Genomic DNA, 21,127 nt, shown 5'->3' on the forward strand with positions numbered 1-21,127 from the left:
GTTTAAAAAAGATTTTAAAAAATATTGTTAAGGGCAATAATTTTTTCTTAAAAGTTAAAAATTTTCCTTTTATACTTAAATGACTAATACTTATGGACTTGATTTTGGAGTGTTATATGAAATAAATCTTCATTTTCTTTATATTTTTCCCACAATAATAAGAAAATCTGCTCCTCCCACTTAGTCAGTGTTCCCATCCTAAGAAGAGTGATACAGTGACTCTTCAAGCTCCCATAAATGCAAGACTGTTCCAGACTGACTCATCAATTTATCTGCACATCCTTTGCCAATACCATAACGATTTAATGTTCAGTAGCTGTCACTGATCACTAATCTTTAGTAGCATGTAACAACGATAAAATTTGAAAAATTTAGAAGTTTACTGAAAAATAAGCAAGTAACCAATTCTTTCTAAACAAGATGCTTGTTTTTTTTTTCCCCCTAGCCAAAGATCAAGGCATTAGACACTAATTAAGTAATAGGCATTTGTATCATTTAGTAAATTCCAGTCAACAGATTTTATCTTTACAAATCGTTGCCATTGTAGATAAGATATAAAGAAGTACCAGCTATGAGAGGTAGTAGCCAATCTCTTATAGTATTAAAACACTTAATTCTTATAAATGAATAATTGCTTTGTTTGCATACCCCTGTTTATTGCTGTCCTATTTACTACAGTGAGGAAATGGAGCTAACATATATGTCCAGTGACAGATGAATGAATAATGAAAATCTGGTAATATACAAATTGGAATATTAAAAAAACAGTTGAGCAGTGGCAGCACACACCTTTAATCCCAGCACTCAGGAGGCAGGTGGATCTCTGTGAGGCCTGCCTCTACAATGGGAGTTCCAGAACAGCCAGGACTATACAGAGAAACCCTGTCTCAAAAAAGAAAGAAAGGAAGAAAGAAAGAAGAAAGAGAGAATAATATTAAATGAGGTCATCCAAATGTAGAAAGAAAGGGGGAAAAAACCCCATATGTTCTCCCTATGGAGATCCTCGATTGTAATGAGTACATGCATACATGATATCTGTGAGTGTGGATGTAGTATAGAATTTAGAAAGGAGACCAAGAAAGGGTAATATTAGATGATGAGGAAGAATGTAGCTGGAGGTTTCTCACCCTGCCCTGTCCCACAGCTGCTTTTAAAATAATCACTCTGAGGCTTAATATTAATTTTAAACTATTTGGCCTATTAGCTCAGGCTTACTATTAACTAATATTTGTAACTCTTACATCTTAAATTAACCCATTTCTGCTATTCTATATTTTACCACAGGACTTGTGGCTTGTTTCCTCACGTCTTGCTTCTCCAGCAGCTGCTGCTGTCTCCTCAACTCTGACTTTTTTCTCCCTGTTTCTCTGCTTGGATTTCCTGCCTAGGTATATTCTGCCTGGCTATTGGCCAAATCAACTTCTTTATTAACCACTGGTAATGAAACATATTCATAGCATACAGAAGGGCATCCCACATCAGATGGAATGCTGGCAAAAGGATGCACGAATAATGAAAAAGTATATGAAACTAGCCCACTGTCATTGTTTTCTTTTTGTTTAAAGTTACTTTTATTTTTTAAAGTTAATTATTTTCACTTTATGTGTATGGGTGTTTTGATTGCACATATGCTTGAGCACCATGTGTATGCAGTGTCCATGGAGGCCAGAAGAGAGCGTAGGAGCCCCAGGAACTGGAGCTACAGACCATTGTGAACCACTATGTGGGTGCTGGGAATCAAACCCAGGTCCTCTGGGTTAAGAGCTGAATCAGTAGCCCAGAGCCTGTGTATTTTTCTCGTATTCTTTGTTTTATTTTTTGGGGGTGTGTGTGGATAAGTGTGTAAAAATATAATTGATAATGAAAGTATAAAACTGAGTGAAATTCCACAACTTCAACTGTATAGGAGTGTTTATTTGAGTGGCTACCTTAATCTAGTTCCAAGGTGTTTTTGTAAGTTGATTTTTTTTTAATTTTAATTTTCTTATTCATTTTCTAATTAATTTTTTACATTCCAATCCCAGTTCCCCCTCCCTCCTCTCCTCCCAAACCCTCCGCTCTCCTCATTCTCCCTTCTGCTCCTTGGAGAGGGCAAGGCCTCCCCTGGGAAGTCCGTCTGTCCCATCATCTAGTTGAGGCAGGATCAAGGCACCTCTCCATCCCCACACCCCTGTGTCTAGGCTGGACAAGGTATCTCCCCATATAGAATGGGAGTCTAGTTAGGTCTTATGCAGATTCCCCATTTGTCAGACCTGAGTCATTGATCTCTCACTAGCTCGGGTCAGCTGATTCTGAGGGTTTTCTCATTATGGTCTTGACTGCTTTGTTCATAGTTTTGATTCTCTCTCACTTTGATTATACTCCAGGAGCTTGCCCATTGGCTAGTTGTGGATTTCTGCATCTGCTTCCATCTGTTTCTGGAAGAGGGTTCTAACTTCTCTGGGGTTGTGGATTGTAGGCTGGGTATCTTTTACTTTATGTCTGGTACCCACTTATGAGTGAGTACATACTATATTTGTCTTTCTGGTTTTGGGTTACCTCATTTAGGATTTTTTCCCCCTAGTTCTGTCCATTTGCCTGCAAATTTTAGGATATCATTGTTTCTTACCGCTGAGTAGTACTCCATTATGTAAATATACCACATTTTTCTTTATCCATTCTTCAGTTGAGGGGCATCTAAGTTGTTTCCAAGATCTGGCTATTACAAATAATGTTGCTATAAACATAGTTGAGCAAAGGTCCTTGTGATGTGAATGTGCCTCCTTTGGGTATATGCCCAACAGTGATGTTGCAGGGTCTTGAGGTAGGTTGATCCCTGATTTTCTGAGAAACCACCACACTGATTTCCACAGTGGCTGTACAAGTTACAATAAAGTTTATTTATGTATTTGATATGCAACCTTCAAAATCTATGAGTATAGTAGAGTATCATTAGGAATCACTTCATTGTCTAGGTCTAGTCTAGGGCTACCATGCCTCTGGGTTCTGGCTCCCCAGACAGCATCAGGGGTGAGCGCCCTCTTACAGTATGGGTTTTAAGCTGGACCAGTCATTGGTTGGCCACTCCCACAATTTCTACACCACCGTTACCCCAGTGCATCTTGCAGGTTGAAGGTTTTTGTGGCTGGCTTGGCATCCTAATCCCTCCACTGGAAGTCTTGTCTGGTTACAGGACATGGCCGGCTCAGGCTCTGTGTGTCCCATTGCTAGGAGTCTTAGCTAAGGTCACTGTCAAAGATTCCTGAGAGTTTTCATTTGCACTAGGTTTCTAGCTCTCTCCAGAGATGTCCACCCCCATTCCACTTGTCTCTCCCAGTACAGCTGAGAACACTAACATATTGTCCATTCCTCCCAGTATGAAGGCATAAAAAGAAAGTTATAGATTGATACTTTGTATGAGAATGTCTATTAATGACTGCAGCCATGCCTAGCTCTGTAAACCGGTAAGGTTGAAGTTTTCAAATTACTATAAGCCGGCATAGCTCTGACACTTCTTGGTGAAGACAGCCACCTAGTGGAAATAGTACTACCAATGTTTGAGGATCAGCAAATAAAATGAATAAGGGTGCCCAGTTCAACGGAAAACTGCAATGTTGATTTAAGGCTTTTGAATAGACTGGCTGGGCCGGGTATGGTGGCATATACCTTTACCCAGCACTTGGGAGGCAGAGGAAGGAGGATCTCTGTGAGTTTATGGCTAGACAGCGCTACAATCCTTGTCTCCAGAAAACAAATGAATAAAAAGGGCTTGGAGGTGTAGCTCGGGAGAAAAGTGCTTGCTGGAATGTGCAAGGCCCTCAGTTCACTCATCAGTACTACATGATAAACCTCAAACTCCAAGGCAGTAAACAAAATAACAAACAAGCAAACCCCGAGCCCCAAACAACAAATCCATACTCAGATACTGCAGCTCTGAAAGTGGAGAGAAAGCAGAGGGCAGGTTGGGGAGGGGGTGGTCTTCGTACCCTGGTTCAGGGAGTAGAGAGCTAATTGATTAGAGAAGAGCAAACACATTTTGCATGGCTTCGAGTCTGCATCAGCTACTCTCTGAAGTGGCAGGAAGTAGCTAACGTTGTAGGATAGAGTATTAGTTACTTTTCTTATTTCTGTGGCAGAGTATTTGACAGAGGCCTTCTGAAGAAGAGTTAGTTTGGCACCTGGTTCCAGGGAATAAGGCCATCACAGCAGGGAAAGGGTGGCACTGAGGTCATTAGGTCTGTGGTGGTGGTGGCAAGTTCTTATGAACAGCATATTTGCATCATTTATAGTGGTTGAGATTAATTGAACCCAGGGCATTGCCCACGTCAGGCAGATGCTCTGCCAGCAGAGTAAATTCCTAGTCACCATTGATGTTTAACTGTTGATGTCCATTCAACACTCATATATATAATTCTTCAACTTTAGTTTTGGTTTTTCAAGATAGGGTTTCTCTGTGGCTTTGAAAGCTGTCCTGGAACTAGCTCTTGTAGGCCAGGCTGGTCTCAAACTCACAGAGATCCACCTGCCTTTGCCTCCCAAGTGCTGGGATTAAAGGCGTGAGTCATAACCTCCTGGCTAGGCTTACAATTTTTATTAGCATTTTCATAACAAAGGCTATTAAAAGGGCTAGTAATGTGACAGGCTTGGTGATGGGTGCTTGAGCTAGATCAGATTTTATATGCAGGGTTTTGTTTTCTTCTGAATTAGGAAAAACTAATTCACAATTATGAGTCTTGAGAAATTGAACTAGAAAAAACTAGTTCACAATTATGAGTCATGAGAAATTGAACTAGAAAGAACTAATTCACAATTATGAGTCATCAGAAATCGGAGGAAGGCTGTAGCTCTCAGTGGTAGAATGCTTACCTGGCATGCACAAAGTTCCAGGTTTTGTCCCTAATATTAAAAAAGAAGGGGGCACATGTTTTTGGCAAACGATGATAGTTTTGGAGTTTTGGATTAAATATGAATCCAGAAATTTGTGTGAGGTTTTCTCCTGAGCAGCACATCTGGCTCTGTTTGGTCAGGTGCTAATACTTCAAACATCTGGTTGTGTATAACTCTAAGAAAGAATTTTGATATTTTATTGCAGAACTTGATTGCACTTTTAATTTGCTAGTATTATTACTGTGGCTATCCAGGCTAAGTTGCTGGTTCTGAGCTTTTGGTGGATGGAGGCTGTCCTGCTTAGGTTTCTATTGCTGTGATGAAGCACCATGATCAAAAGCAGTTTAGGGAAGAAACCATTTACTTGACTTAAATACCCCAGTCACAGTCTATCCCTGAGGGAAGCTGTCTTGGGGTTTCTATTCCTGCAACAAAACACCATGACCAAATCAGTAAGTTGGGGAGAAAAGGGTTTATTTGGCTTACACTTCCATATTGCTCTTCCTCACTGTCGGAATTCAGGGCAGGAATTCAAAAAGGGTAGGAACCTGGAGGCAGGGGCTGATGCAGAGGCTATGGAGGAGTGCTCCTTATAACTTGCTCAGCCTGCTTTCTTAAAAAAAAAAAAAATTTAGGACCACCAGCCCAGGGATGGAACCAACCACAATGGGTTGGGCCTTCTCCCATCAATTACTATTTAAGAAGATTCCTTACAGCTGGGTCTTATGGCAGCATTTTCTCTGTTGAGGTTCCTTCCTCTCAGATAACTCTAGTTTTATGTCAAGTTGACATAAGACCAGCACAGAAGCCAAGGCACTTAAGCAGGAATTTGGAGGCAGGAACTCAAGCAGAGCCATGGAGGAATGTTGCTTCTTGCTGGCTTGTTCCTGGCTTGCTCAGCCCACCACCTGCATCACTTGCCCAGGGATGGCATCACCCTAGTAGGCTGGGCCCTCTCACATCAACCATTAGAAGAAAATGTATTACAGACTTGCCTACAGGCAATTTGATTAAGGCATTTTCTCAGTTTAGGTTTCCCTTCCCAGGTAACTCTAGTCTGTGCCAAGTTGACAAGAAACTAACTGGGACGAGAGTTTTCCAAGGGATGCTTCAAGGCAGGGCTGAGCCGGAGCAGGACTAGCATGACCTTAAAGCTCAGGCTCCAGTTAGGTCTAATATTCCAGAGTCATGGAGAATGAGTCCAACACAGGTGTGGGCTCTCACTCTGTGCCGGTCCAGTGCCCTTCCAGCCTGGAGCTGCTGACATTCAAGCAGCCCTCATCCCCATCAGCTGGGCCTGTGAGCAAGGGCCCAGGAGGAACTGTTTCTGAGTGCTGTGGCTGCTGCCCACAAGGGACAAGCAGTACCTCAGTACAGCCTAGAGGGCCAGACTCTGCGGATCTGCTCACCTAGAGGCAAATTGTTCCATTTAGAGACTTCTTAATGACATCTTACTAATTGTCTTTACTTTCAGAAACAAACAGGTATGAGAGATGAAGAGATCGGGTGAGAGAAAGAGAAAGAATATATATATATATATATTGAATAGGCATGGTGGCATGTGTTTGTAATTCCAATACTAGAGAGCCTAAGTCAGGGAGATTTGAGGTCAGCCCCAGCTACATAGGAATACTCTGTCCTCTCAAACAAAAACAAACAAACAAACAACAACAAAACCCAGAAGAGCAAAGCCATAGTAAATCATAGTAAAAAATAAATGGCATCCATTTTTGAAGAGAGAAAGAAAACACTATGAATGACACTTTGTGACTTCAAACATTGGTATTTGGTAATAATTGTCTGAAAGCAATTCAGTTATTATTTTTTTCTCTTGAAAACAGATTAGACAACTCAGGTGATACTTGGAAGCTCAAGTGCTACTTTTTTTTTTTCCAAGACAGGGTTTCTCTGTGTAGCTTTGGAGCCTGTCTTGGAACTAGGTCTTGTAGACCAGGCTGGTCTTGAGCTCACAGAGATCTGCCTGCTTCTGCCTCCGAGTGTTGGGATTAAAGGTATGCTACACTACTACCCGGTGCTATTTTTACATTTAAATGGGAAACTGCTTTGACTCTTTTGTGTGCAAGTCTTTATTTGGATGTATATTTTCATTTCTCTATGCTACTTGCCAGAAGTAGGATTTCGGGCCATAGAGTTCACATGATTAATGTTGTTAGGGGTTGTAGTTTTCCATAATGGTTGTAGCAGCTTATATTCCTAGTATGACTTTTGGTGGTTCTGCATCTTCTCCAAAACTTACATTTTCCTCATTCCTGTGAGCACATAACATATATTTAGATTCACAAAATGTATTTCTTTTTAATGCTGCATTTGTATTATTGTTTGTGCATTAGTTCTTAAATTATATCCTGTTTATACAGAAGTAATACATAGCCTCGTTTTCTTGGAACTTAATAGGTATACACACATTGTGGGGGATTGCATTTATTCTTTGAGGTTAATATTCTAGTTAAAACTAAAGGGTGTGTGTGTGTGTGTGTGTATTAGGCCATATCAAGTTCCAACTGCCTGTAACTCCAGTTCCAGGGTTCTGACACTCTCACACAGACATACATGAAGGCAAAACAACAATGCACATAAAATAAAAATGTAAAAAAAAAAAAAAAAGAGTAGTATGTTCTTTTAATTGCCGAGTCACCTCCTGTCTCTAGTTTTACATAGAAAGGGTAACCTTTCAGGTTACAAACCTCTCCCTTAACCCCAGTATGTATTTAAAAAAAAAATATCTGTTCTAGCTAGGCATGGTGGCCCAAACCTTTAATCACAGCACCTGGGAAGCATAGACAGGTAGATCTCTGTGAGTTCAAAGTCAGCCTGTTGTACATAGTGACTTCCAGTACAGCCAGAGCTATGTAGAGAGAACTTGCTTCAAACCCAAACCAAACCAAACCAAACCAAACCAAACCAAACCAACATCCCCCTAAACAAAAGACCAAACCAAAACAGACAAGCAAACCAAAAGCCAAAACCAAACAAACTAAACAATTGCTTTTTCTAAGGGGTCAAAGTGACAAGTGTTCTTGTTGACTAGCTATGTTTGTCTCTGTTGCATTAATTTAGATCCTGAAGACATGTGTAGATTGTGCTCTTTAAGCTCCTTTCTCTAATTATTCTGATTCTATGTCTTGAATCTGTAGGTCTGTTCATGGCAGGCAGAATCAGCCGTCTCAGATCAAGGGACTGTGCGGTTATATCTTTCCTCATAGCTTTGATTGTTCATGTGGAAGTTCACATAAGAATGTTAATTTTAGCATTATTTATGCTGGCCAGTGTTTGGATGGTGTCTCGAGTGTCCTTCTCTCTGAAAGCGGCTAGGTAAAATGTGGAGATTGGTTACCATGGGAACAGGACAGGAATTAGAAGCAGCTAAGTAGATTTATACATGGGCTATAAATGAACATACAAGCATAGCGTGGGATGAAAAAAATCTTTATACAAAAATAATATATTTTGCAAGAACACATACAAGCAAGTATTCCTTTTACTCATTGGCACAGTTGCCTGTAGGAGGATGAAAGGGGAGGAAGCAGGAAGAAGTAGGAGATAGGAATTAAAAGATGGATAAATAAAACATGAGTGAATAAATAAAATGTGGGTGAGGCTTTGCACAGATGAATGATGATGATGGGACTTGAAATGAAGAATATGATTAACCCGGTCCTGTGGGCAGACCTGAAACACCCACCCCTTCACCCCTAAAGGTCTCAAAGAGGCGTTGTGTTCCTGCCCTCTTTCATCATTATTTGCTTGGCACCATTATCTCCTTAGATAAAGGTGTTTCAAACAAGTTTGGGAATGCCTGACTTGCAAAATCTCACCTTTGATTTTGCCTGTGAAGAAGCTGTGAAAGACTAATTTATGGCTGACTTTGGGAGATGGAGGCAGGAAGATCAGGAGTTCAAGACAGTCTTCATTATATACTGAGTTTGAGGCTACCCTGTCTCTAAAAACGAAACAAAACAAACAAAAAACAAAAACAAAAACCAGAATATGAAGTTCAGTGAGATACTTATACAGTCCATAAAACAATATATTTCACAAGACCATGTGTCTGTGTAAAAACATATTCAACTCAGTGCAGTTGAGGTGTGGAAGGGAGATTCACAAGCATCCCTGCAGGTGTGTGCAACAGCAAGAACACAAATGTAGATCCAACATGTCATAAATGAATAAGAAAGAAATTAAGTAGATTTCTAGGCAGTGAATGAAATATTTCATGCATATTAGGAAAAGGTTAAAAAAAAACAAGGATGAGCCTGACACCAATTGACTCAGTCTCAGACTAGACACCCAAGGCTTACATACTCCAGCCTTTGTGCAGGGAGGTGTTAGTAACTCAGCATTTGACCAGGTCCTCTGAAGATCTTAAGGGAAAATTCAAACTTAGATCGTGAAAGTAAGGTAACTTGGAACTAAAGCTTAATTTTTATAATTATCCCAGCTTTGTGGTGCTTTTCCATGGCCTTGAAAATCATGTCTGTTACTCTTTAACTGCGTTAAAAGTAGAAAAACTAGTGGTCTGGTCAGTGCATATCATGCTGCAATCAAGCCTGGATCTTTCTCTTTAGCTAGTTACTCATTAAGTGGAACATACGATGATAGTTGACTTTGGGGTTGATTGACTTCAAAGCTGGAACTCTGGATTGCCTAGTACTCTTGCCATTGATTCTGGTACAAGAGTTTACAGTAGTTCATTTTTATTACCTTCCTAAATCATGATATTGGCAGAATGCAATCGCTTCTAAAGTAGGTTTCCTAAGGATGAAAATTAAAGTTCTCCTTAAAATCGCTTTACAAAGAACATGAAACACATCTGTATTCAGATTTGTAAGAAATAAATTATCTAATGAGTCACATTTTACTTATATTATTTTTATACATTTAAAATTCAATTTTAGATTACTTACAATTTAGATGAGTGTGTGTGTGTGTGTGTGTGTGTGTGTGTGTGTGTGTGTGCGTGCGCGTGCGCTTAGCCCAGGCTGGCCTGGAAGTCCCTTTGTAGACCAGGCTGGCCTGGAAGTCAGAGCTCCACCAGAGGGCTGTGATTTAAGGTGTGTACCACTGCCTGGCTCAGTTTCTTAAAGTGTCCTATTTAGATGGAGAGCAGGAAAATGCAAATGAGAACAGTGGCTGTGGGTGATGAAAAATTCTTTTAATTAAGCAGAAGGGCAAGAAAATGAACAAGAGAGAAAAAGTAAAAATAGGATGACTTGCTATTGGGCAGAAACAGAAGAAGGTGTGAATTTAGCCCTTTATTTGGTTTCAGTGAGTTGTCTTGGTGTACGTATGGGTGCAAACTGAGAAATAGTCAGCAACTTGGCTTTTTGTTTTGGTTAAAATGCTTCTCCAAGGCTAAAAGCCTGTCTTATGAAAGGTTATGCTACACATTCTCTGCCAAGAAAATCAGCTAATGTCTACAAAAAAAAAAAAAAAAAAAAAAAAAAAAAAGGAAAGTCACTGTCCATGTTAGGAGAGAAACTTGCTCTTCCCTTATGTCATGAACTAGGGAGCCCAGTTCCTTCCATATTCCTTGGGCATGCTGCAGGCTGTTCTTGGAGTCGCTGGTCCTGAGTTCAGCATAGGGAAGGAGCAGAATAGTTCACCAACACTGAAAGGGGAAAGACTATCCTGGCTCCCAAGTTTTGTCACTGAGATAGGGAGCCAATTGTTAGGAGCTGTGTATACAATTCAGTTTTGGCACATAAAAATTGCTCTCTTTTGACTAACAACTGTGCTCTGATTTAAGTCACAGAGTTTTGACTTAGCAAAGGGATGGTAATGTTGCTGGGTGTATGGCAAAGGATGGATTGGGCGAGGGTGATGGATGTCTGACCAAGTGTGTTCTCATGTTGACCTTCTCGGTTAGGGAAGGCTCTACAAATAGCAGGTACTAAGGGATAGAACAGGATCTAGATAGGAGGAAAGAAAACATCCACTTTATAAAAAAGGTGGTCTGGGCAGTGGTGGCACACACCATTAATCTCAGCACTGGGGAGACAGAGGCAGGTGGATCTCTGTGAGTTCCAGGACACCCAGGTCTACAGAGCAGGTTCCAAGACAGGCAGTGCTGTTACACAGAAAAACCTTGTCTTGAAAAGAAGAAGAAGGAGAAGAAGAAGGAAAAGAAGGAGAAGAAGGAAAAGAAAGAGAAGAAGGAAAAGAAGGAGAAGGAGGATGAGGAAGAGAAGAGAATAAAACATCCATAGTCCAAGAGGAAGGACAGGATAACTGCAAAACTCATGTTATTTATAGAGCTTGTTTAAAAAAATGTCCCTTATTTCTCATTTACAGAATGAAATTATGTATCTATTGCATGATAATACATGGTAAAATAGGATAATATTCTCATGGCTGGATTAGATTCATCCTTGGAATGGAGTAGCTCAATGGCTCTACTCTCACATGAATAGAAATGTATGGACAGGGGACAAAGTTTACTGCAATTATTAACTTAGAGGATCTAGAGGAAGCAGTAAAGAATGGTAAAATAATATAAATTCAGTTTAAGGTAGGCATACAGGAAGCTTATTAATTCAACAAATATAATTAGTAAGCCCATATTTCATGTCAGACATTTTAAAAAGATACCTGGATAGCAGAGGTAAATAAAACTGTGTGTGTTCTTGTTGTTTGTGTTAGAGGGGACAATAAAGAACTTAGCAAGTACAAAGTTAATGTAAAGTCTAATTATGAAGTGTGCAGTAAAGGGATGGTAAGAGGCATGGTAGGAGCATTCTGTTTTATGGAAAATATTCAGTGCAGTCTTCTCTAGCAGGGTAATAATTGAATAGAGGTACAATTAAGTGAGGAAAATGTGTCTGGAGGAAGGGTGATGCAGGAAGAGAAAGCGACACTGTGATGGCAATTCTTGGTTGTCAACTTGACTATATCTGTCATGACCTACAATGGAGGGCACACTGTGGAAGACAGATTTGTGATTGGATCTTGGGGTGGGAAGGCACACCTTTTTTCTTCTTCTTCTTCTTCTTTTTTTTTTTTTTTATTGGAGACAGGGTTTTTCTCTCTCTCTCTGTGTAGCTTTTGGAGCCTGTCCTGGAACTCACTCTGTAGACCAGGCTGGCCTGGAACTCGTGTCTGCCTCCCGAGCGCTGGGACTAAAGGTGTGTGCCACCACCACCTGGCTGGGAAGGTACACCTTTAATCTGGGCCACACCTTCTGCTGGAAGCCTAAATAAGGACAATGGAAGATGAAAGGGTCTGTTCTTCTCCTGCATGTCAGTCAGCATGTCCGTTCCTTCACTGGCCTTGGAGTCTGCTTCTTAGGGATTTCAGCACACACAGAAGGCCAGCTGGGACACAGAGTCTCATGGGACTGAGCAGCTACTAGATTCTTGGACCTTCTGTCCACAGCTAGCCATGGTTGGACTGCAGCCAATAAATTCCTCTGTCTGTCTGTCTGTCTTCTATAATTTCTGTGATTCTAGAGAACCCAGACCCTGATATAGATGTGTTGACATGTTTGAGTGGTAGCAAAAGGCCAGCAATGATGAAGGATGGAATTGAGATGAGTGGTAGAGGCCAGATCATGTGACGGTGGAAGATGCCAGACCAAGGGACAGCTTTCTAAGCTGTTAAGGAGTTTGTATTTAATTACATTAATAACCATGCTGGGGCTGGAGAGATGGCTGTGTGGTTAAGAGCACTCTGCTTTCACAGAGGACCAGAGCTAGTTTCCCAGCATCCACACAGCAGCTCACAACTACCTGTAACTCCAATTCCAGGAGATCCAGTGCCCCCTTCTGACCTTCTTGGGCACCAGCCATGCATGTGGTACACATACATACAGACAGACAAATACTCTCACACACAAATAAATAAAATCTTAAATATTAACCCTTCCACCCTTCACCCAAAAGACATTGGTGGCTTACACCTGCAAACCCAGCACTCAAGACACTAAGGCAGGAAGACTGTGGGTTTGCAGCTAGTCTGGCTATGTATAGAGTTCCAGGCCAACCTGAGTTATATACCAAGACCCAGGGTCAAAACCAAACCAAAACAAACAGCACTGAAAGATTTCAGAAAAAGAGTGATATGCCAACTTTCCCATTTTAAAAAGCATTGTTCCAGCCGTTCCTTGAAAACAAGACCATAGGAGGGCAAAGGTGACAGCAAGCAGGAAACTATTGTCGTGGCTTCGGCATACATAATTCTGGCTGAGACCAAGCTAAAAGAGGTGAGAAATAGTTGGGTTTGGAATATGTTAAGAGGTTAAAGCAAGCAGAATTTGCTAATGGACCAAATGTGGCATTGTGGGAGAAAAAAAAAAAAAAAGAAGTTTTTGAAAGACATAAACATTTAGGAAAATGGAAATGTCATTAATTAAAATGAACACTAGGAACAAACCAATCAAGTGTTTGGTTTTGTATTTTTAAATTTTGAAATGCATCCTAGAAATATGATAATGTCCACAATGTTCTTAAAATTACATTTATTTTCTCTGAGGGAGAGAGAGAGAGAGAGAGAGAGAGAGAGAGAGAGAGAGAGAGAGAGAGAGAGAGAGAGAGAGAGAGAGAGAGAGAGAGAGAGAGAGAGAGACTTCCACATGCGTGCCACCGTCCACCTGTGGATGTCAGAGGAAACGCGTCTCTCTTACTATGGGGGCTTCCGATTCCAGCTCGAGCCATCAGGCTTGGTGCCGGGCACCTTCACAGGCTGCGGCATGTCTCTGGCACCACGGTTTTCTTTTCAGCCTTCTATTTTTACCAACAATGTTTCATACACTTATAAGATGTCTCTTTTGAGTTATAATAGCTTGGACAAGCAAAATATGGGGAAGTAAGACGGTTCAAGAAGTTTCCAAGAAATGAAATAATGAAAATGGGAAGAGACAGAAAAGACGAGGAGGTAGAGACCAGAGCCTGGTCAGCTGTGGGTGGCAGGTGAGGATGAAAAGAACTCTCATCTTGATGGGCAGTGGGGGCGCACACCTTTAATCCCAGCACTTGGGAGGCAGAGGCAGGCGGGCCTTCGTGAGCTTGAGGCCAGTCTGGTTTACAGAGTGAGGAGTGAGTTCCATGACAGCCAAGTCTGTTACATGGAGAAACCATGTCTCGGAAAAATAAAAAAAATAAAAAAAGAACTCACATCTCACATCCCCAGCAGCTCTCATCGATGCCAGGGCACTGCTTCTGGCTTTGAACGGTATTCTCATACCCTTGCCACAGATACAGTGTCAACATAAAAATATTTCTGTGGTAAGAATAGCGGCTTGCTTAGAGAAGGTTTAGTTTTCCTGTGTAACAGAAAGATCTGGGAGTAATCAGTGCAAGTTAAGATGTTATCTGTGGGTCCAGAAGACCGATATCTTCCCATCCTTATTGGCTTGGTTGCTCATAGCTGCAAGATGGTTGCTGCTGATCCAGACATTACATACATAGTGCAGCCTGTAAGACTGCTTGTTAAATCACCTGCTTTGTCAGGAAACACTTTCCAAGTTTTCTCATCAAGCCCAAACTGCTCATTTGGCTACTCCTAGCTGCAAGAGGGATGAGGCTAGACCATTTAGCTTCTTTGCTTCTATAGTGAACCATGGCAAGAAAGAAAGGGTATCTGGTTGTGAAACAGTGGTGCTTGCCATACTGCTGGTGACTGAGTTCTGCCAGCTCATGTTCTTTTCCAGAGGGTGGACTCTGCTCTCGGTCTGTTCGAACAGTGTCCATGAAGGCCTCTCTGAGCTTCTTTCTCTTGGTGATTTAAACGCCTTGCCAACTTTGTGGTTGCTGACTGTGCATTGCTCAATCAATTGACTTCTGGATGCTCTTGCCGCTGCCCTTCTGAGAAAGCCAAGTGGCCATGTGGGAAGCTGGCGTGGTTTTCAAACCATCTCTACTGAGTGGTGGGAGAAGGGATTAAATTAGTAATGTCTTCCAGCAGCAAAGTGTGGCCATAAAGCCAGTAAACCGTCATTTTAGAATTTCCAGCTGTGTATGCCACAGGGAAACGTGTAGACTTGTAGACTGTGTGGCTTGCTAAGGGGAAAAACATATACGAACTCCTTGAAATGGGAGTTTTGATACGTTTGAAGCTTTTAAAGAATGGCCAGTTGCTGGAGGGAAATGGGAAGTCAATGAAAGAGAGATAATGAGGTTGGAAGGGAAAAAAAAAAAAAAAAACCCAAAAACTAGATCCTCCGCAATAGTGGTAAAGATTCTGGATTTTTAGCCCAATTTTATTTTGCTTCATTTTTTTCCTTTGATAATTTTTTTAGTATGCTTTCTTTTTGATCTTGTAGCTCAGGCTGGTCTTGAATTTCAGCAGTCCTCCCGTTCCCTGGCCCTGTCTTAATTTTGATTGGACAGCAGTGTTGGTCAGGTTTTCTTTTCAAGAGCACGTTTTTTCTCTGGTTACTGTGACAGGAACCAGGAGGAATGAGGAGAGGAAATGAACTCAGTGAAAGGGCTGCTACTGAAGGAAAGAGTATTATGGGTTTGAGATGAAATTTGGAGGCAAAATTGGAAGATATGGGTGCTGAGTTAGACCAGGAGGCAGGAAGTGGGGGCCATTAATGTTTGTTCGCAGCTTTCTGGTCGGAGCTTGTCATTTGATGGAGGTGTCCTTTACTGAGGTTTATAAGATAGTAACAGGCTGGGATGGATGAGGGTGGAACAAAAAGTTTTTTCTTTAATAGTTTGTGCTTTTGTCCTTTGTTAACATACTTAAAGAATCTTTCAAAGAAAACTTATCAAGGGCTGAAGAGATGGTACTGCAATTTACAGCACTGGCTGCTCTTTCAGAGGCCCTGGGTTCAATTCTCAGAACCCACCTGATGGCACACAAGCCTAACTCCAGATCAGGGGATCTGATGCCCTCTCTGGCCTCTATGGACACTACGTGCACATAGTGCACAGACATACATGCAGGCAGAACACCTATACCCATAAAATAAAAATAAGTCACTGGCAGTAGGGGGTCAGTCGGGGATGGGGGATGAGAACATGAGGGAATGGTCCAGTTGGGGGAGGGATGGAGGAGGAGAGCAATGAAAGAGATATCTTGATAGAGGGGGTCATTGTGGTGTTAGGGAGACACCTGGTGCTAGGGAAATTTCCAGGAATAACCACAGCTAAGACTCCTAGCAATAGTGGAGAAGGTGCCTGAACGGGCCTTCCTTGTAATCAGATTGGTGACTACCTTAATTGTCATCATAGAACCTACATCCAGTGACTGATGGAAGCAGATGCAGAGATCCATAGCCAGGCACTGAGTTGAGCTCTGGGAGTCCAGTTGAAAAGAGGGCAGAGGGATTATATGAGCAATTGGGGGGTGGGAGGAGGCTCAGGATCATGATGGGGAAGCTCACAGAGACAGCTAACCGGAGCTCATAGGAACTCAAACTCTGGATTGACAACTGGGGAGCCTGCAAGGGACCCAGCTAGGCCCTCAGTATGTGGGCCATCAAAACAGCTGGAAATGTTTAACTTTTCCATTTTGAACATATAATTTATAGTCAGCATGCAATTAAACACTTGGAAAGCTGTAACATGGTTTGTTTAATTATTGGCATGGATAGATGTGGAACACCGGCACAACAGGTCAAGAAGATGGCTTCTCAATGAAAGGCACTATTTGGAAATAAATTATACATTGCTTTTGCTCCTCCAGATGAAGCCGACACCACTGAGTATTACTTAGACCCTTGCAATGCAATGTGGAATAAGCTGTCTATACTTTTCCCTCTGGGTTCAAAAACAATGAAGGCAATACTCACAGAACAGCCGTTTGTGTGCGCTGTGTGTATGTCATGGCAGACACTGAGTTAGTTTTTATGTCTATGGGATTTGTTATCGTAGCAACCCAGCAAGGCATGCATGGTTTCCACTTAACAGATAAAGACACTCACCAAAGCTAGTATTTGCTTCCCTTTGGCTGCTGTAAACCAATTTCCACAAACATTAAGTGGCTTAAAATGATAATATATTTAATTGTAGAGGGTAGAAGTTCAGAATCAGGGTGTTCTGAGTGCTGATTCTTTTTGGAAGCTTCTCTTCAGCATGGGGCTTTTGCATTCTTTAGCGCGTGGCTGAATTACCCCAATCTCTATTTTCATCTTTATCTAGAGTGTAGAGCAAAAGTCCCGACTGTGGTAGTGCCCACAGGCTAGGCTTATCCACCACCCCAACATGCCAATCACAGAGAGGAACAACGAGGCCTTGCTTTGCATGGGTGGGTGTCTAGATTCAGACCTCAGTTTGGGGGAGGTGGTTATGAAAAGGAAGAACGGGGGCTGGAGAGATGGCTCAGAGGTTGAAGCACTGTCTGCTCTACCAAAGGTCCTGAGTTCAGTTCCCAGCAACCACTTGGTGGCTCGAAACTGTCTGTAATGAGATCTGGTGCCCTCTTCTGGTCTGCAGAGATACATGTATGCAGAATAAATAAATAAATCTTAAAAAAAAGAAAGAAAGAAAGAAAAGAAAAAAGAAAAGGAAGAACAGATAAAGAAGTCAGTGACCCTGAGTCTGTTTGGGTTTACTGGCATTAGCCTTAGGTTTAAGTAGAGAAAGAGTTACTGCACAAGCCAAGGGGTATGGATAATTAACAGTCCTGGTCAAAGTGTCATTTGGTTGATCATTGTGTTAGCTCAGATTCTGCAGAGTGGCCAGGAGAAGTCCTTGCTGCTCTGGTAGTTTGGTAGGGTCAATCTTCTTCCTACAAGATCATCACTTAACTCTCATTTGCAGATGGAACATGGAACATGGTCTGCGCTGCAGAATTTAGCTGTTCATGACTTGTTTCTATGCCTTTGGGGGGGGTGATGAGACAGGTTTGCAGACACTCCTTACATGATTGACATACTATGCAGAGAGGAGCAGAGGTCTGACCCAAAGTGAAGGGGAAAGTCATGACGTGAGGGCAGATGCCAGGCTTTCATCCGTTTTTGTTTCCCCTGTGAGGGTCAAGGCTCCTTCGCAAAGCATCGTCTAGGTGCCTGCTATACGCCTTCATTTCTCCCCCTTGATGTTTGTGGAGTCCACTCACCCTTTAAGGACACTGGTGATATTTCCCACAACATCATTTATACACCACCTGGAAAATAAGGATTATTTCTTCACTACAAGATCCTTTCTTAAAGCTGGGCAGTGGTGGTGAATGACTTTAATCCCAGCACTCGGGAGGCAGAGGCAGGTGGATCTCTGTGAGTTTGAGGCCAGCCTGGTCTACAGAGAGAGTTCTAGGACAGCCAGAACTATGCAGAGAAACCCTGTCTTGGGGGGGGGGAGATCCTTCCTTAATCACCTTCAAAAGTGGTATTGTCCAAGGGGTCATCCCAGAACCTCTGGCTTGGACACATCTGTGGAGCCATTGCTAGCTCAGCAATATTAGGCAACTTGACCAAAATGTGTAGCTGTAAGTGGCACTAGTAAGATCCCCAATTGCTTGACTCACAGTTTGCCCTCAAAGTCGCCATTTGCAAGCTAGCTCTCCTGTCAGGAAGTGATAGCAATAAGACACATGGAAGAGTAGGCATGTGAGACTCACCAGGCAGGAGGGAAGGCTGCATAGTTTAATTCCCTGATAATTTCTTCACCAAATGAACACTCCAGCTTAAGCCTGGGTTGCTTGCTCTTACACTAAGCGGTGCTTTAAAAAGAGTAAAGTGTCAGTAGTTAGGTGGGGATGCTCTCTTAGCGTTTAGGGGTGCTGAGTGTCACCACAGAAGCACCTTGTGACAGTGGTGGCTAAAATGGCCTCACAGCATAGGTGTGTGTTCTTTCTAATGCCACGTTTTGTTTTCTATAGCAAACAATTGGCCTGAAGGCTAGATGGTTTAATGGGACCGAAGAGAGATTCTGTGAGGGCCAAAGACAACCAGTTTCTCCTCATGCTTAGTGTGGATTATGATTTAAAACAGATTCCCACCCCTTTTCATTCAAGAAGGCCAAAGGTGTCTTGGGGTCTGGTTATAGTCTTGGTCTGTTCAGCAGCAGTGACAGTCTAAAGTCATACATATTTAGAACCCTTTTAACATCTCAAGTAATTTGTCACAACTTCCCCAAGATGTGGTTTAAAAGTCCACATCGTGAAGGAAGTGAATATATGTCAAATTATAATAAGCATCAGGTAACAGAATTGTTCAGAGGGAAATAGTTTGAAAAGTCACAGCTGTCAGCTTTCGATAATATTAACTTAAATGTGTGTGTAAAAAAATCCTGGAAAAGGGGCACGTATGCTATATATATATTAGTATCTTAAAAAAACTGCATCCCCTTTCTTGACAGGAATATAAAGGTCACATTCAAGTGGAAAGTCTCTGTATATTTTTGTCTGGGAAAAGCAGGAAAGAAAAATTTCTTCCTACCATTGCCAAAACCCCTCTCCTGGGTAATTCAAATGCTCAATCTGGAGAGCTTGTCAGAAACTTTGGTATACAGATTTTTATCACCTGGAAGCTGCTGTCAAAGATCACACATAAAGCAAAAAATGAACTTGGGCCTATGTAATTTATTTTTAAGACACTCTCACAATCTGACTCAGATTGGCCTTGAACTCTTTATGTAGCTCATCAGGTTGACCTCAAAATCTCCATCCTCCTGTGTGCTGGAATTACATACATGTGCCATAACACTTGGCAATTTACAAATGCTTCATGTTTAAACATTTATATGCTAGACATTATTTTTACTATTTCATTATGAAAGCTTTAAAAATTATACACAAGAGCTAAAAAGATTCATCAAAAATTCTTAATAATTCTAATTTGGCTTCAAAAATGCTAAAATAATTATATAATGAACATTTATATACTGATCATTTACTTCAGATTTTGGCAAACCACACTACAGGGGCCACATCTAATTGCTGGGTCTATTTTGTAAATAACATTTTATTGGAACATACCCATGTCATAGTGTATCTGTAATCATTGCAGCGCAGATGGGAAAGTATCCTGGCAGTTGGGAGCCAAAGAATACCACAAAGTCACTGTAAGTATAGCAGCTAACAGCCCTGCTCCAATGAATGCCAGTGTAACAACACTGCCCTGCAGGGGAGGGTTTTCCAGCGAAGTTGTTACAGCTCTGTTGCAGAGAGCTGCTCTGCTTGGGGGAATCTTCTCCAGGGGAAGTGTTACAGCTCTGTATAGGTCCCCCAGAGTGTAGTAACTCTGTTCCACTGGGGGAAAGTTTCCTCAGGGAAAGCGTTAGCAGCTCTGCTCCACTCTGGCTCCCACAAAAATTGTTACAGCTGGGCTGGGCTCTGCTTAGACGAAAAGATCACACTGTGCAGCAAACCTCACTCATGAGATTTATTCTTCCTGGAAGAATCCAGGAAGGTGGCTGCCTCTAGGATGAAAAGCCTCAGTAAATTGAACAGGGTACAGAGCTTATATAGGGTTCCTTAAGGGAGTGTAGCCTTCAGGGTGGCTTGAGATTGATGGATTTTTGTGGCCTGATTATGGGAAAAGCTCAGGGAGTTACGGGATTTTAAGTCCTGGTCCTGTGGTCAAGTCAGGCTCAGGGTGTTTCTTCTTTTCACCCCATATTATCTGTTCCTTTGGGCATGGCAGAGGAGCTGTGGTGATCTACAGAAGACCCCAAGCGACAGTAATGGCAATGAAATAAGCAGAATAAGCTAGGTCTGTGGTAATAATAGTAATGAGGCTGTTTGCATGGTTTCCAGAATGCTAGAATGTATAGGAGGCAGAAGGCTAACTGGAATTTGGACCTTTTAGTGGTATAGTTGCCCAGAGACTTTCCAGGGGTACAGTTGTCTGTGAGTGGTCCATGGTCCCCTAAGTTCTCCTAATAAATTCATATCTCTGTCTATTCTTCTGATGCAATAGCAAATTTGAGTAGTTCAAATAGAAACTATAAAGCCTAAAGTTCATACTATGTAATTCTCCCTTACACATCCAACTATCATCAATCACTATACACTTGTGAGTAGAGTTCATTTTCATATTTACTCATGTAATTCCCTGGGTATATATAATACCAGGAGATAACCCTGAAACACTCAGCTGATGCCAAACTCTCTCAAGTGGCTCTTCTGTGACAAAGGGCATGTGATGTCCCATAGCTACCCTGGCATCCATGCTCACAGTAAAAACCAGTAAGGGAGCAGGTGGGCAATACTTCTTCAGGGAGTTAGCAGACCAGATGAGGAATCATTAATCCACAAATTCGAGATCAGCAAGTTGAAAGATTCTAAACTATGTTTACCACGATAAAGCAGATAAAGGGAGCCCTGTGGCCATTGGAGCTGAACATAAAAGCAACTG

The sequence above is a fragment of the Phodopus roborovskii genome, unplaced genomic scaffold (genome assembly GCF_943737965.1).
Source record: "Phodopus roborovskii unplaced genomic scaffold, PHOROB, whole genome shotgun sequence".
In the NCBI taxonomy this organism is placed as follows: domain Eukaryota; kingdom Metazoa; phylum Chordata; class Mammalia; order Rodentia; family Cricetidae; genus Phodopus; species Phodopus roborovskii.